The sequence below is a fragment of the Hypanus sabinus genome, chromosome 5 (assembly GCF_030144855.1).
Source record: "Hypanus sabinus isolate sHypSab1 chromosome 5, sHypSab1.hap1, whole genome shotgun sequence".
NCBI classification, from domain to species: Eukaryota; Metazoa; Chordata; class Chondrichthyes; order Myliobatiformes; family Dasyatidae; genus Hypanus; species Hypanus sabinus.
In genome coordinates this window covers 149,374,117-149,387,276 of record NC_082710.1, presented here as the reverse complement: position 1 = coordinate 149,387,276, position 13,160 = coordinate 149,374,117, and positions in this window count along the sequence as shown.

The following is a 13,160-nucleotide window of genomic DNA, read 5'->3' as shown; positions in this document are numbered from 1 at the left end:
TGGGATAAGTGGACCAGTGAGTCACGAAGGGAGTGGTCCCTACAAGAAGCCAGAAGTGAAGTATGAGGAGAAGATGTGACGAGTGGTTTTCCACCGCAGCTGATGGATTTGGACGCTGATGCAACATTGATAGAGGGAGATAGAGACGAGTTCTTTGCTTCGGCTGGGTCATTCTTATGTCGAATTGACAATTTGAATTCCAGAGTGGCCTGTTGTCCCTTTGCATTTGTATTCAAACCCTTTATGATATTATGGTCGCTGGTTACTGGTTGCTCCGGACTGATAGATGCAAAACTTGGTCAAACTCTTTCCCCAGAACCAAATCCAGCAAAGAGATTTCCTTACTCGGCCAGACACATCCCAGAGATCAGACCAGAATGAAATTTATTATCACTAACTTACCTGATGTGAAATTTGTTATTTTATGGCAACAATAGAGTAAAAAAAAATGACAAAATTATTGTAACTTACAAAAACAAATAAACTCTGGGAAGGAAAGTAACAATGAGACTGGATCATTGAGCTTTCTGAAATCTGATGGCAGAGGGCCTGGAGCTGCTCCTGAATCAATGAGCTTGGGTCTTCAGACGTTTGTGCTTCCTCCTGATGTTAGTATGAAGAAGAGGACATGTCCCAGACAATGAAGTTACCAAATACCTATAGTCTGTAGCACTCGCATGTATCTGCAATTTCCAGAGTAATTGCCTTTCAACGTTCTCCCGGACCATTTCAATTTCTAGAATATCCCAATGGTGCAACCTTCCGCATACTGTCTCCTAAATCTGAACATTTAGATTATGTTCTTGATTTTGCCAGGGCATTCTCTCTTCTCACAATACATTCCTTCATTCCTGTTTTCATATACTGTACAATCTCTTTCAATCTGCTCAGAGTCACTTGGTGGTACACGTTGTCCTTTTATTGTTTACCTTTTGAGTTTAATCGTTTGTCTTTGGACTGTATCTGGCAGGTGTCTCATGTGGTATTATGGGGATTATTAATCTCTCTGCACTTATCACCTGTATTCGATTAGAGATAATTTAATCGGCCTGTTATTTTCGATGTCCTGTCGTGGTTGGCTTTGGGAGTTTTGGTTCGTCTGGACATTTATGTTTTCTGATTGGGCCTGAATTCCTACGCATTCCAGTGTGTATTTTAGAAGGGTGCATGCCAACCCCTCTTTGCTTTCTCATTGTGGGTCCTTGTCAGGTTAAACTCAGACCGAGTTCTTCTGCTGTTGGTCCAGTCCGCACCTTATAGTGCATCAAATGGTAGCCTTGTTGTTTCTTCATCATTTGTCTGTTTTTTACAAGGCCGAGTTCCTAGCTTGATCCTCAACCCAGCATGGATGGAAAGTGTGCAAACAGCTGGCCGATTTCAGTTCCTCCAAATTCTGTACAGGTTACCTTAGCTCTTGTTAGTTTTTCTCCAGTTAAGTTCCAGTAATATATCTTTAGTTTTGTTTTCTCTGAATTGCTGACGACTCTGATCCCTGCACTTGAGTTGGCTGTGACGACTGAACCTAGAAACATAACCTCAGCAATGTACGACGTGCGATCAGACCTGGTAAAGCAGAGTGCCATGGTCAGTAGTCATGAGCAGCGGCTGTAGGAGATGATCACGTTTTCGAGGAAAATATGAAAAACTGAGGAATCATGTATGCTATGATCCCAGGGAGAGAGTGCCACCAGCTCCCAAAATCTGCCTACTCCGGAGCAATTTGACGGGATCCCGGATTGTACCACGGGTTTGTCACACAGTCCTCTCGAACTGATGCCACACAAGTTTCAGCATATCCTTTCTAAGATAAATGGGCCAAACCATTACATCCGCGCTTTTATATTCTTGTTCTCTTGAAATGAATGCTAACATCGCACTCGTCTTCCTCACCACAGACAACCTGCAAACTAACCTTTAGGGAATCCCGCACAAGTCCCTTTGCACCTCAGTGTTAACTGTACATCCATTTATTCCATTTAGAAAATAGTCAACCCTGTAATTTCTTTTACCAAAGTGAATGACCACACACTTCTCGGCAGTGTATTCCATCAGCCATTTCTTTGCCCACTCCCCTAATCTGTCGAAGTCCTTCCATAGCCCCTATAACTTCATCAAAACTACCTGCTCCTCCACCTATCTTCATATTATCTGCAAACTTTGCAACAAAGCCAACAATTCCATCATCCAAATCATTGACATTGAATGTAAAAATAATTGGCTCCAATACGGACCCCTGTGGAACACCAACACCGACAGCCAACCAGTAAAGGCTCCCTTCATTCCCACTCTGCCTCCTGACGATCATCCATTGTTTTATTCATGCTAGAATCTTTCCTGGAACACCATGGGCTTATAGCTTGATAAGTTGCCTCATGTGTGGCACCTTGTCAAATGCCTTCTGAAAATCCAAGTACACAACATCATCCGATTCTCCTTTCTCTATCCTGCTTGTTATTTCGTCAATGAGTTCCAACAGATTTGTCAGGCAAGAATTTCCCTTGAGTAAATTATGCTGACTTCTACCTATTTTATCATGTTCCTCCAAGAACCCTGAGACTTCATCCTTAATAATGGATTCCAACACTTTCCCAACTATTGAAATCAGACAAACATAATTTCTTATGCCTCTCTCCATACTTGAAGAGTGTAGTGGCATTTGCAATTTTCCCGTCTTCCAGAGTCATTCCAGAATCTAGTAATTTTTGAAAGAGCATTACTAATCCCTCCACAATCTCTTCAGCCACCTCTCATGACCCTGGGGTGTACACCATCTAGTCCAGGTGACTTATCTACCTTCAGACCTTTCAGCTTCCCAAGAACCTTCTCTCTAGTTATGGTAACTGCACACACCTCATGACCCCTGGCACCTGGAACTAGTTTCTCCATCATGAAGACTGATGCAAAATACTTATTCAGTTCGTCCCCATTACTACCTCTCCAGCATCATTTTCGAGCGGTTTGATATCCACTCTTGCCTCTCTTTACCACTTTAAGTATCTGAAGAAACTTTTGGTATCCTATTTAATATTATTGACTATCTGACTTTCGTATTCCAGCTTTACCTTTTAAGGTCTTTTCAGTTGTCTTCTGTTAGTTTTTCAAAGCTTTCCAATCCTTTAACTTCCCACTATTTTTTGCTCTATTATATGCCCTCTCTTTGTCTTTCATGTTGGCCTTGACTTCTCTTGAGAGACACAGTTTTGTCATCTTTCCTTTGGGATACAGCTTCATCTTTGGATGTACATATCCGTTGCCTCCTGATTTGCCTCCAGAGATTCCAACCATTCACCAGCTGAATGCAATTATGATACAGGCGATTGGGAGTTGTTGGCTGTTAAAATGTCCTTAGAAGAGAGGTGTCGCTGGTTGGAATGGGCCGAGCATCTGTTTGTTGTTCAGTCAGATGACAAGAATTAAGCTTGTATTGTGCCACCCGAACATAGGTAGGAGGTCTTCAAATGGGGGAATACATCTGAGATAATAGCCAGCCCTGGGTTTTCATGCACCCCAAACTTCATGCAAACACATAACTGATGGGATGGTATTGACAGGGATGTCAATTCATTTATCCAAGCCTGGGACTTTTCTGTCCATTATGGGCAATCTTTGCTCAAATTAAATGGTCACTTCAAGAGGATTCATTGCCAGAAACGAGGCAACGAAGAGTGCTTTCAATATCTTGGTACGTCCCCTCAGTCTGACCATTCATTTATGGATTGAAAAAATAAACTTATTGGAGCTTTTATTCTTATAGTTTTCAATTTTGAACTTAAATTTGGGTTTACACCTCTTCCCTTTCCTGAACAGAAAGTTGGTGTCCCATCTGCTGAACAGTTTATCGAGCACTGTACACAGATTCAAGCCAAGAAGACTTTGAACTTTGGTCTTTGCTTCGGCGAGGCAACAGTTTTGTGACAACAGGAAGCAGCCTGCGGGTCAATCTTTTCACATGGGTCAGTGGGTTTGGCTTTCGACCCAAGAACTCCCCCTTGAAACTGAATTGTGGAAGCTAGCACCTCACTTCAATTAGGATTGTCAAGAAGATCAATCCTGTAAGTTATAGTTTCCCATTTCTCTCCAAATCCATCCCACAATTCTCCTCTCTGATCTTAAATCCCTACTCTGTAGTCCTTTAGCTCCTACTCTTAAACCTCCCCTCTCTAGAATCATAGACGGAGCACCTGTTGACACCGTCCACAGATTGCTGGATTCCCGGCAAGAGAAAGGACAGATCCAGTACTTAGTCGATTGGGCCGGGTATGGTCTGGAAGAAAGGAGTATGGTTCCGGTCCAGGGTATTTTGAATCCTGATCTATTGCTAATTTTCATTGGCTTCACCCCGATTGTCAGAAGATGGCGGCGGGAGGGGCGGCGTGGAGTGTTTTGTCACAACCAGGGGCCATTTAAAAATGACTTGTTTTGTTAGTTGATATGTGGTCTCTATTTGCTCAGCATTATCCTTGGATTGTTTACTTTTGTGTCCAATTGTTTGGCTTTGGACTAGCTCTGCCTTTTCACTGTTTGGCTGGTGTCCCATTTGGTATTATGGGGATTTTTTAGCTCTTTGTATTTATCGATGAGAGATAATTTAGTTAGCGTGACATTTTCAATGTTTTGTATTCTAGTTGTTGGCTTTGAGAATTATTGCTTGGTCTGGTCATTTATGTTTTCGCTTTGGGCCTGAATTCCTCTGCACTCCAGGGTGCATTTCAGGAGGCCATGCCAACCCCACTTGGTTCGGTCATTGTGGTTCTTTGTCGACTGTAACTCTGACTGAGTTCTTCTCTGTATCAGTAGAGATTTGAGTTTGTCAAGATTCTGTAGAAGTTATCTTAGCTCTTGTTAGTTTTCCTATATTGTTTTCTGTAATTTTGTCTGGAATGGACGATGTCTCTGTGATCCCTGTGCATTAGTTCGCTAGAGACATTTACACTCACACTTACCTCCATCTTCAACATCTCCTTCGGAAAGCAGGTCAGTGCATGTAGTCCAATCTACACCAGTGGTGCTGAGGTCAAGAGGGTCGAAAGCTATAAGTTCCTAGACTATGCCTTAATTTCTTCTAACAAAGTGCATGACCATAAATTTCCCTACACAATATTCCATCTGTCATTTCTTTGCCCATTCCCCTTATCTGTCTAAATCCTTCTGCAGACTCCCTGCTTCCCCAACAGTACACTCCCCTCCGTTTATCTTCGTATCATCTGCAAACCTGGCCACAAAGCCAACACTGATCTTCATCTAAATCCAATCATCTGGCCTCCCTCATCCTTGGGGCAGAGAATTCCATGACTCACCACTCTCAAAAAAGCAAGCATGTTCTATGAGCCTCAGTTTAAAAGGACCGGCCCATTATCTTGTATCTATGCTCCCTTGTTTGTGTCTCTCACTGGCGGAAACATTTCAACATCTACCCTCTCAACCCCCTTGCAATCCTATATGTTTGGATAAACTCACCCCTCATTCTCATAAACTCCAGAGAATGCAGATACAAGCTGTCTAACCTCTCTGGACAGGACGACCCTCCCACCCAGACAGTAGCCTGGTGAATCTCCTCTGAATTGTTCCCATTACTAGTACGTATATCATTTCTTACTTTCTCAGGGTGTAAGCACATATTTAATCTCGTGGGTAAACTAGGACATTCCTTCTGTCCCGTCCACTGGCACAGAATATACCCTGCCATGTTCACTAGCACACAGCGATCCCCCGTGTTCCTTTTCACTGGCACAGAGCAATCGCACAGGGCACAGCTTCTTCCCTGAGGCTGTGAGAATAATGAATACCCTGCCATCCCCAGGGTCAAAGAAGAAGTATATTTATTATCAAAGTGTGTATACAGAATACAACTCAGACATTCGTCCTCCCGCAGACAGCCACGAAACAAGAAACACCATAGAATCTGTTCAAAGAAAACATCCAACACCCAAACTGCGAAAAAAAAGAACAAATTCTGCAAACTGGAAGAAGTTAGAGAACAACACATAGAATATCAACATCTATCCAAGAGACCAGGAGAATTCAGCTTAGTTTAGTTTAGGCCACAGAGCCAGTCCATGCCAAAATGTCCCAGTCCGCACCGATCGCCCAGATCAGACCACCAAAAACAGCAAAAGAGAGCAACCAGAATCCAGAAACATAAGCATCATAAACCTAATGTTGAAAGCCCTTGAGAGTGGAAGTGGAGATGTTTCCTATGGTGGGTAGGGGATGGAGATGTTAGACCAGAGGCCACAACCCCAGGACAGAGGAACGTCTATTTAGAATGGAGATACAGAGGAGTTTCTTAAACCAGACAATCTGCCGAATTCATTGCCACAGGCCACTGTGGAAGGCTGTCATTAGGTTTATTTATGGCAGGGGTTGATACATTCTTGATTAGTCTCACTTAGTACACTAAGTTTGCTTTTAATTCTGTACAGTGAGAGCTCAGGGAAACCAGCATCAAATTCCCTGTGTGTGTCCTCGTACTTGGTGATAATAAAGGATTCTGATTCTGAAACATCACGATTGTCAGAAATCCGATCAGCATCTGTGGTCCCCAAGGAGGGGAAAAGGATGTGATGGCACAGGACAGGGTGCAGAGATCCATCATGGTGGTGTTTGTGATGGAGCAGTGCTGTTATTAAGGACAGAATGGATAGACCCTTCCCTTGGAGTGGAGGATGCTGAGGGGAGACCTGATAGAGGTACAATATCCTTACAGGCAAAGACAGGATCGTCCATATTTGAAACCTTCCCCATGGTAAACATGTCTGAAACTAGAGAGATGGTTCGGGCAATGGTGAGGTTCAGAGGGGATCCGAGGAAGAATATTCACATTAGGGTCTGGGGTTTGGAACCTGGAACACACTGCTTGAGAGGATGGTTGAGGGACAGACTCACAATGTATGAGAAATACCTTGAGAAGCACTTGAATAACCAAGACAGAGAAGGTTATGGACCAAGTGTCAGTGAATGGGAATAATGTGGATTGGTCATTAATGGTTAGGACAGACCATGTTAGGGATCTGGAGCAGCAGCTGGATGACTTTCGGACTGTACAGGAGAATCAGGGGATAATCAGAGTTACAGGGAAGTAGTCACCCCGAAGTTGCAAAAGGCAAGTAGCTGGGTGACTGACTGGCAGGAGAAATGGAAAAGTAAACAGGCAATTAGCTCACAGCACCACTGTGGCCATTTACCTCAATAATAAGTATACTGCTTTGGATACTGTTGTGGGGGATGATCTCCCAGGTGAATGCCTGGAGACTGGGTTATTAGTACTGAGTTTATGTCCATGGTGCAAAAGGAAAAGGGGTAGAAGAGGGGTGCAGTAGTGATAGGGGACTCAGTAGTCATAGGGGACTCATTATCTGGGGAACAGACAGGAGATTCTGTGAACATGACCAGGAATCGGAATCAGAATCAGGTTTATTATCACCAGCATGTGACGTGAAATTTGTTAACAGCAGCAGTTCAATGCAATACATAATCTAGCAGAGAGAAAAAAAACATAATAATAAACAAACAAGTAAATCAATTATTTATATTGAAAAAATTATTTTAAAATATGCAAAAACAGAAATACTGTATATTTAAAAAACTGAGGTAGTGTCCAAAGCTTCAATGTCCATTTAGGTATCGGATGGCAGTGGGGAAGAAGCTGTTCCTGAATCACTGAGTGTGTGCCTTCAGGCTTCTGTATCTCCTACCTGATGGTAACAGTGAGAACAGGCATGCCCTGGGTGCTGGAGGTCTTTAATAATGGACACTGCCTTTCTGAGACACCACTCCCTGAAGATGTCCTGGGTGCTTTGTAGGCTAGTACCCAAGATGGAGCTGACTGGATTTACAACCTTCTGCAGCTTTTTTCGGTCCTGTGCAGTAGCCCCTCTATACCAGACAGTGAGGCAACCTGTCAGAATGCCCTCCATGATACATCTATACAAGTTTTTGAGCATATTTGTTGACATGCCAAATCTCTTCAAACTCTATTAGCTAATAAAGTATTGTCGCTGTCTTGCCTTCTTTGTGACTACATCAATAAGTTGGGTCCAGGTTAGGTCCTCAGAGATCTTGACACCCAGGAACTTGAAGCTGCTTACTCTCTCCACTTCTGATCCCACTATGAGGATTCGTATGTGTTCCTTCGACTTACCCTTCCTGAAGACCACAATCAGCACCTTGGTCTTACTGCTAGGTTGTTGCTGCAGCACCATTCCAATAGTTGGCATATCTCACTCCTGTACGCCCTCTCGTCGCCACCTGAATTTCTACCAACAATGGTTGTATCGTCAGCAAATTTGTAGATGGTATTTGAACTATGCCTCGCCACACAGTCATGGGTATAGAGAGAGTACAGCAGTGAGCTAAGCACGCACCCTGAGGTGCACCAGTGTTGATCGTCAGCAAAGAGGGTGTGGTATCACCAATCCACACAGACTGTGGTCTTCCGGTTAGGAATTCGAGGATTCAATTACAGAAGTACAGAGGACACCCGAATGGTATGTTGCCTCCCAGGTGCCAGGGTCAGGGGTGTCTCAGATTCACACCATATTGGACAGGGAAGGAGTGCAGCCAGATGTCTTGGTACGTATTGATTCCAATGACATAGGAAGGAAAAACAAAGAGGTCCTGAAGAGAGAATCTAGAGAGCTGGCAGAGAACTGAGAAGCAGGATCTCCAGGGTATTAATTTCTGGATTGCTGCCTGTGCCACTAGTGAGGGTAGAAAGAGGATGATTTGACAAATTAATGGGTGGCTGAGATGCTGGTGCAGGGGACAGTTTCTTGGATCATTGGGATCTCTTCTGGAGGAGGTGTGACCTGTTCAAAAGTAACAGGTTGGGAACTGGAGTGAAGGGACTCAGGATACGACGGATGGTAAATAAGCAAAGATAGCGTGCAGTCAGACGGTCAGGAAGGGCAGGCAGATAATAGAACGAAATTGCAGCCAACAGGGTGAGTATCAATGCTTTACGGATGCAAAATCAAAAAAGGTAGCAAATGCAGACTCAAAGTGTTATATCTCAATGCACGGAGCATAAGAAATAAAGTGGATAATCTTTTTCCACTTTTACAGATTGTCAGTTATGATGTTCTGGCCTTCACTGAATTGTGGCTGAAGGATGGTTGTAATACAATATACATCCAGAAATGCTTTTTCTTCGCAAACATCCACAAAAACAGAGTACCCCAAAGAATAAATGACAATTAAATGTTAAAACCTGATTTTCCCAATCCACCTGCATGTTGAAATCTCCCATGACTGTCATAACATTGCCCTTTTGACACATCTTTTCTATTTGCTAACACGAGGAAATACTACACCTGCCCTTACACTTCCTCCCTCACCACCATTCAGGGCCCCAGACAGTCCTTCCAGGTGAGGCGACACTTCACCTGTGAGTCGGCTGGTGTGGTATACGGCATCCGGTGCTCCCGGTGTGGCCCGACGCAGACTGGGAGACGGTTTCGCTGAACACCTACGCTCGGTCCGCCAGAGAAAGCAGGATCTCCCAGTGGCCATACATTTTAAATCCACATTCCCATTCCCATTCTGATATGTCTATCCATGGCCTCCTCTATTGTCAAAATGAATCCAAATTCAGGTTGGAGGAACAACAGCTTATATACCGGCTGGGTAGCCTCCAACCTGATGGCATGAACATTGACTTCTCTAACTTCCGTTAATACCCCTCCTCCCCTTCCTACCCCATCCCTGATATATTTAGTTGTTTGCCTGTTCTCCATCTCCCTCTGGTGCTTCCCTCCCCCCCCTTTCTTTCTCCTGAGGCCTCTCGTCCCATGATCCTTTCCCTTCTCCAGCTCTGTATCACTTTTGCCAATCATCTTTCCAGCTCTTAGCTTCATCCCACCCCCTCTGGTCTTCTCCTATCATTTCGCATTTCCCCCTCACCCCACTACTTTCAAATCTCTTACTATCTTTCCTTTTGGTTAGTCCTGACGAAGGGTCTTGGCCCGAAACGTCAACAGCGCTTCTCCCTCTAGATGCTGCCTGGCCTGCTGTGTTCCACCAGCATTTTGTGTGTGTTGTTGTTTTCTATTTGCTGTTGTATTCTGTGGTTCACATTCCAGCTACTGTTGGAATGTATATATAACTGTCATCAAGGTCCTTTTACCCCTGCAGTTTCTCAACTCAACCCATAAGAATTCAACATCTTTGGATCTTATGTCACACTTTCTACTAATTTGATGCCATTTTTTTTTACCAGCAGAGCCATGCCACCCTGTCTGCCTACCTTTCTATCCCTCCGATACAATGTGTAACCTTGGACTGACCCCCGGCTTGTACGGGAGAGAGTGTATACATTTCTCTGACATTAAATTGGACCCTTGAACCTTTGAATTCCTATGGTCTATGAAAACCTGTTAGTTTTCACCCCTGGTTCAAGAGCCAGATAATTGAGGGGTAACAACTGTTACTAATCCTGTGGTGAGAGTCCTGAGGCTCCTGTACCTTCTTCCTGACGGCAGCAGTAGGAACAGAGCACGGTCTGGATGGAGCCACACAACAACAAATTTCACGACATTGTCACTGATATTAAACCCGATTCTGAATGATGGTGCAATTACATAAATCCTTGGCTTCCAACTTTGCAGAAGGTAACTAGGAGCTTCTCGGAAACATAGTCACCACTGTACCAGACACCGTTTTATTGGTCCTTGCCAGATCTCTCCCTGGTCACTGTTGCCTCATCAGGAACCACTTCTCATCTCTTCTCCCACACACTCCCAGAAATGCAGGTTCTCCTTAAATCCATAATACACATCATTCCCACATTGTCCGGAGTCCTAGTGACTGCATCCTTCAAATCCCAATGTTCCCACCACCACAAACACTGCCAGACAGGGAGATGGAGTAAACATCGATTTTATTTGCATTCTGTATTAAAAAGCCTTGAAAAGAATCCTTCCCTCCCTACCACCAGCATAAAATCACATTTCCATATCTCCCTGTAATCTCTCCCACAGCCCATGGGTTAAAGTCTCACTTTAACTTCAGCACCTACCGCCCACTCCCCTCCCATCCCACACGGGCCAGAAGCCACTCTCAGTCAACAGTCTTTCTTTCTTTTTCAATCTTTTTATTAAATTTCATATATAAAAAAAAACAACACATAATAATGAATAGATTACAGATTCAATAAACTTGAGATTACATTAGTAATAGGATAATAATATCCTATTAAAACATCCATCAACAAAAGGTACATAAATCAATCAAGTCTATATAAATATATATGAAAAAAAAACAAAAATAATCGTCGAAAAAAGAAGAAAAAAAAAAAATTGAAATTATATATGAGAAAAAATATATATTGAAAAAAAATACTAAACTAAAACTAACATGGGCAATAATAGCACTTTATAAATATATAAAGGTGTCAAGAAAAGAACTCCGGAACTCCATACCTGAACAAGTATAAGTAGAGAAAAGGATCTGAAATAGGCCAAATTAATTCATATGAAAGTGTCGAATAAATGGTCCCCAGGTTTCTTCAAATTTAATTGAAGAATCAAAGATAGTGCTTCTGATTTTTTCCAAACTCAGATAAGAAATAGTTTGGGAGAACCACTGAAATGTAGTAGGAGGATTTACTTCTTTCCAGTTTTGTAATATAGACCTTCTGGCAATTAATGTTACAAAGGCAATCATTCGTCTGATTGAAGGGGAAAGCTGATTGCCATCTTCATTTGGTATACCGAAAATTGCAGTAATAAAATGAATATTCCATACTGAGGAAATGACATCAAAAATGTCCTTCCAATAGTTATGTAAAGTGGGACATGTCCAAAACATGTGAGTCAATGAAGCCACTTCTAAGTGACATCTGTCACATTGAGGATTAATATGCGAATAAAATCGGGCAAGCTTATCTTTAGACATATAAGCTCTATGTACAATTTTAAATTGTATTAAAGCATGTTTAGCACAAATAGAGGAGGAATTAACCATTTGTAAAATTTTTTCCCATTTATCTGTTGATATATTACATCGAAGTTCTTTTTCCCATTCTTGTCTAATTCTATCCGATATTTCTGGCTGTATCTTCATAATCATGTTATAAATAAAAGCTACTAATCCCTTCTGACAAGGATTAAAAGTAAAAATCAAATCTGAAAAATCCGATGGAGTTGAGTTAGGAAAAGATGGAAGAATTTTATGTAAGAAATTTCTAATTTGTAAGTATCTAAAAAAATTAGATTTAGGTAATTCAAATTTGTTGGATAGTTGATCAAAAGACATCAAAGTACCTTCAAAAAAAAGATCACGAAAACATTTTATACCTTTCCTTTTCCATATACTAAAAGCTTGATCTGTCAATGAAGGTTTAAAAAAAAAATTACATAAAATAGGGCTGTCCAGAGCAAAGTTTTTCAGATTAAAGAATTTGCGAAATTGAAACCAAATTCGTAGTGTATGTTTAACAACAGGGTTAGATATCTGTTTATTGAATTTGGCTAAATCAATAGGAAGAAAAGAACCAAGAATGGAAAATATAGAATATCCCTTAACCTCACTACATTCCAAATTTACCCACTGTGGGCACACAGGTGAATCCAAATCTAGTTTCCAGTACATTAGGTTACGAATATTATTCGCCCAATAATAAAATCTAAAGTTAGGTAAAGCTAGACCACCATCTTTTTTAGACTTTTGTAATTGCCTTTTGCTTAACCTAGGATTTTTATTTTGCCACACAAATGAGGAAATTTTTGAATCAATATTATCAAAAAAAGATTTAGGAATAAAAATTGGTAAAGCTTGGAATAAATATAAAAATTTCGGTAAAATCATCATTTTAATAGCATTAATCCGACCAACTAATGATAAAAATAAGGGAGACCATCTAGTAGTAAGTTGCTGAATTTGATGAAGCATAGGTAAAAAATTCAGTCCAAATAAATCTTTATATTTCTTGGTGATTTTTATACCTAAATAGATAAAGTTATCAGTAACAAGTCAACAGTCAAATTGACTGAATGAGCAAATCTATTCACCAACTGTGAGTCCCCAGATGCCGACCAGGGCTGAGCTGTGGGTCAGAGCTGTTCCCCACTGAGCCCCTTCCCTTCAACCCAAACACACTAAAGTGATTCAGCTTTCTATGAAAAGCAACTTTACAGTCCGGCTCCTGAAGTGAATCAGCAAAT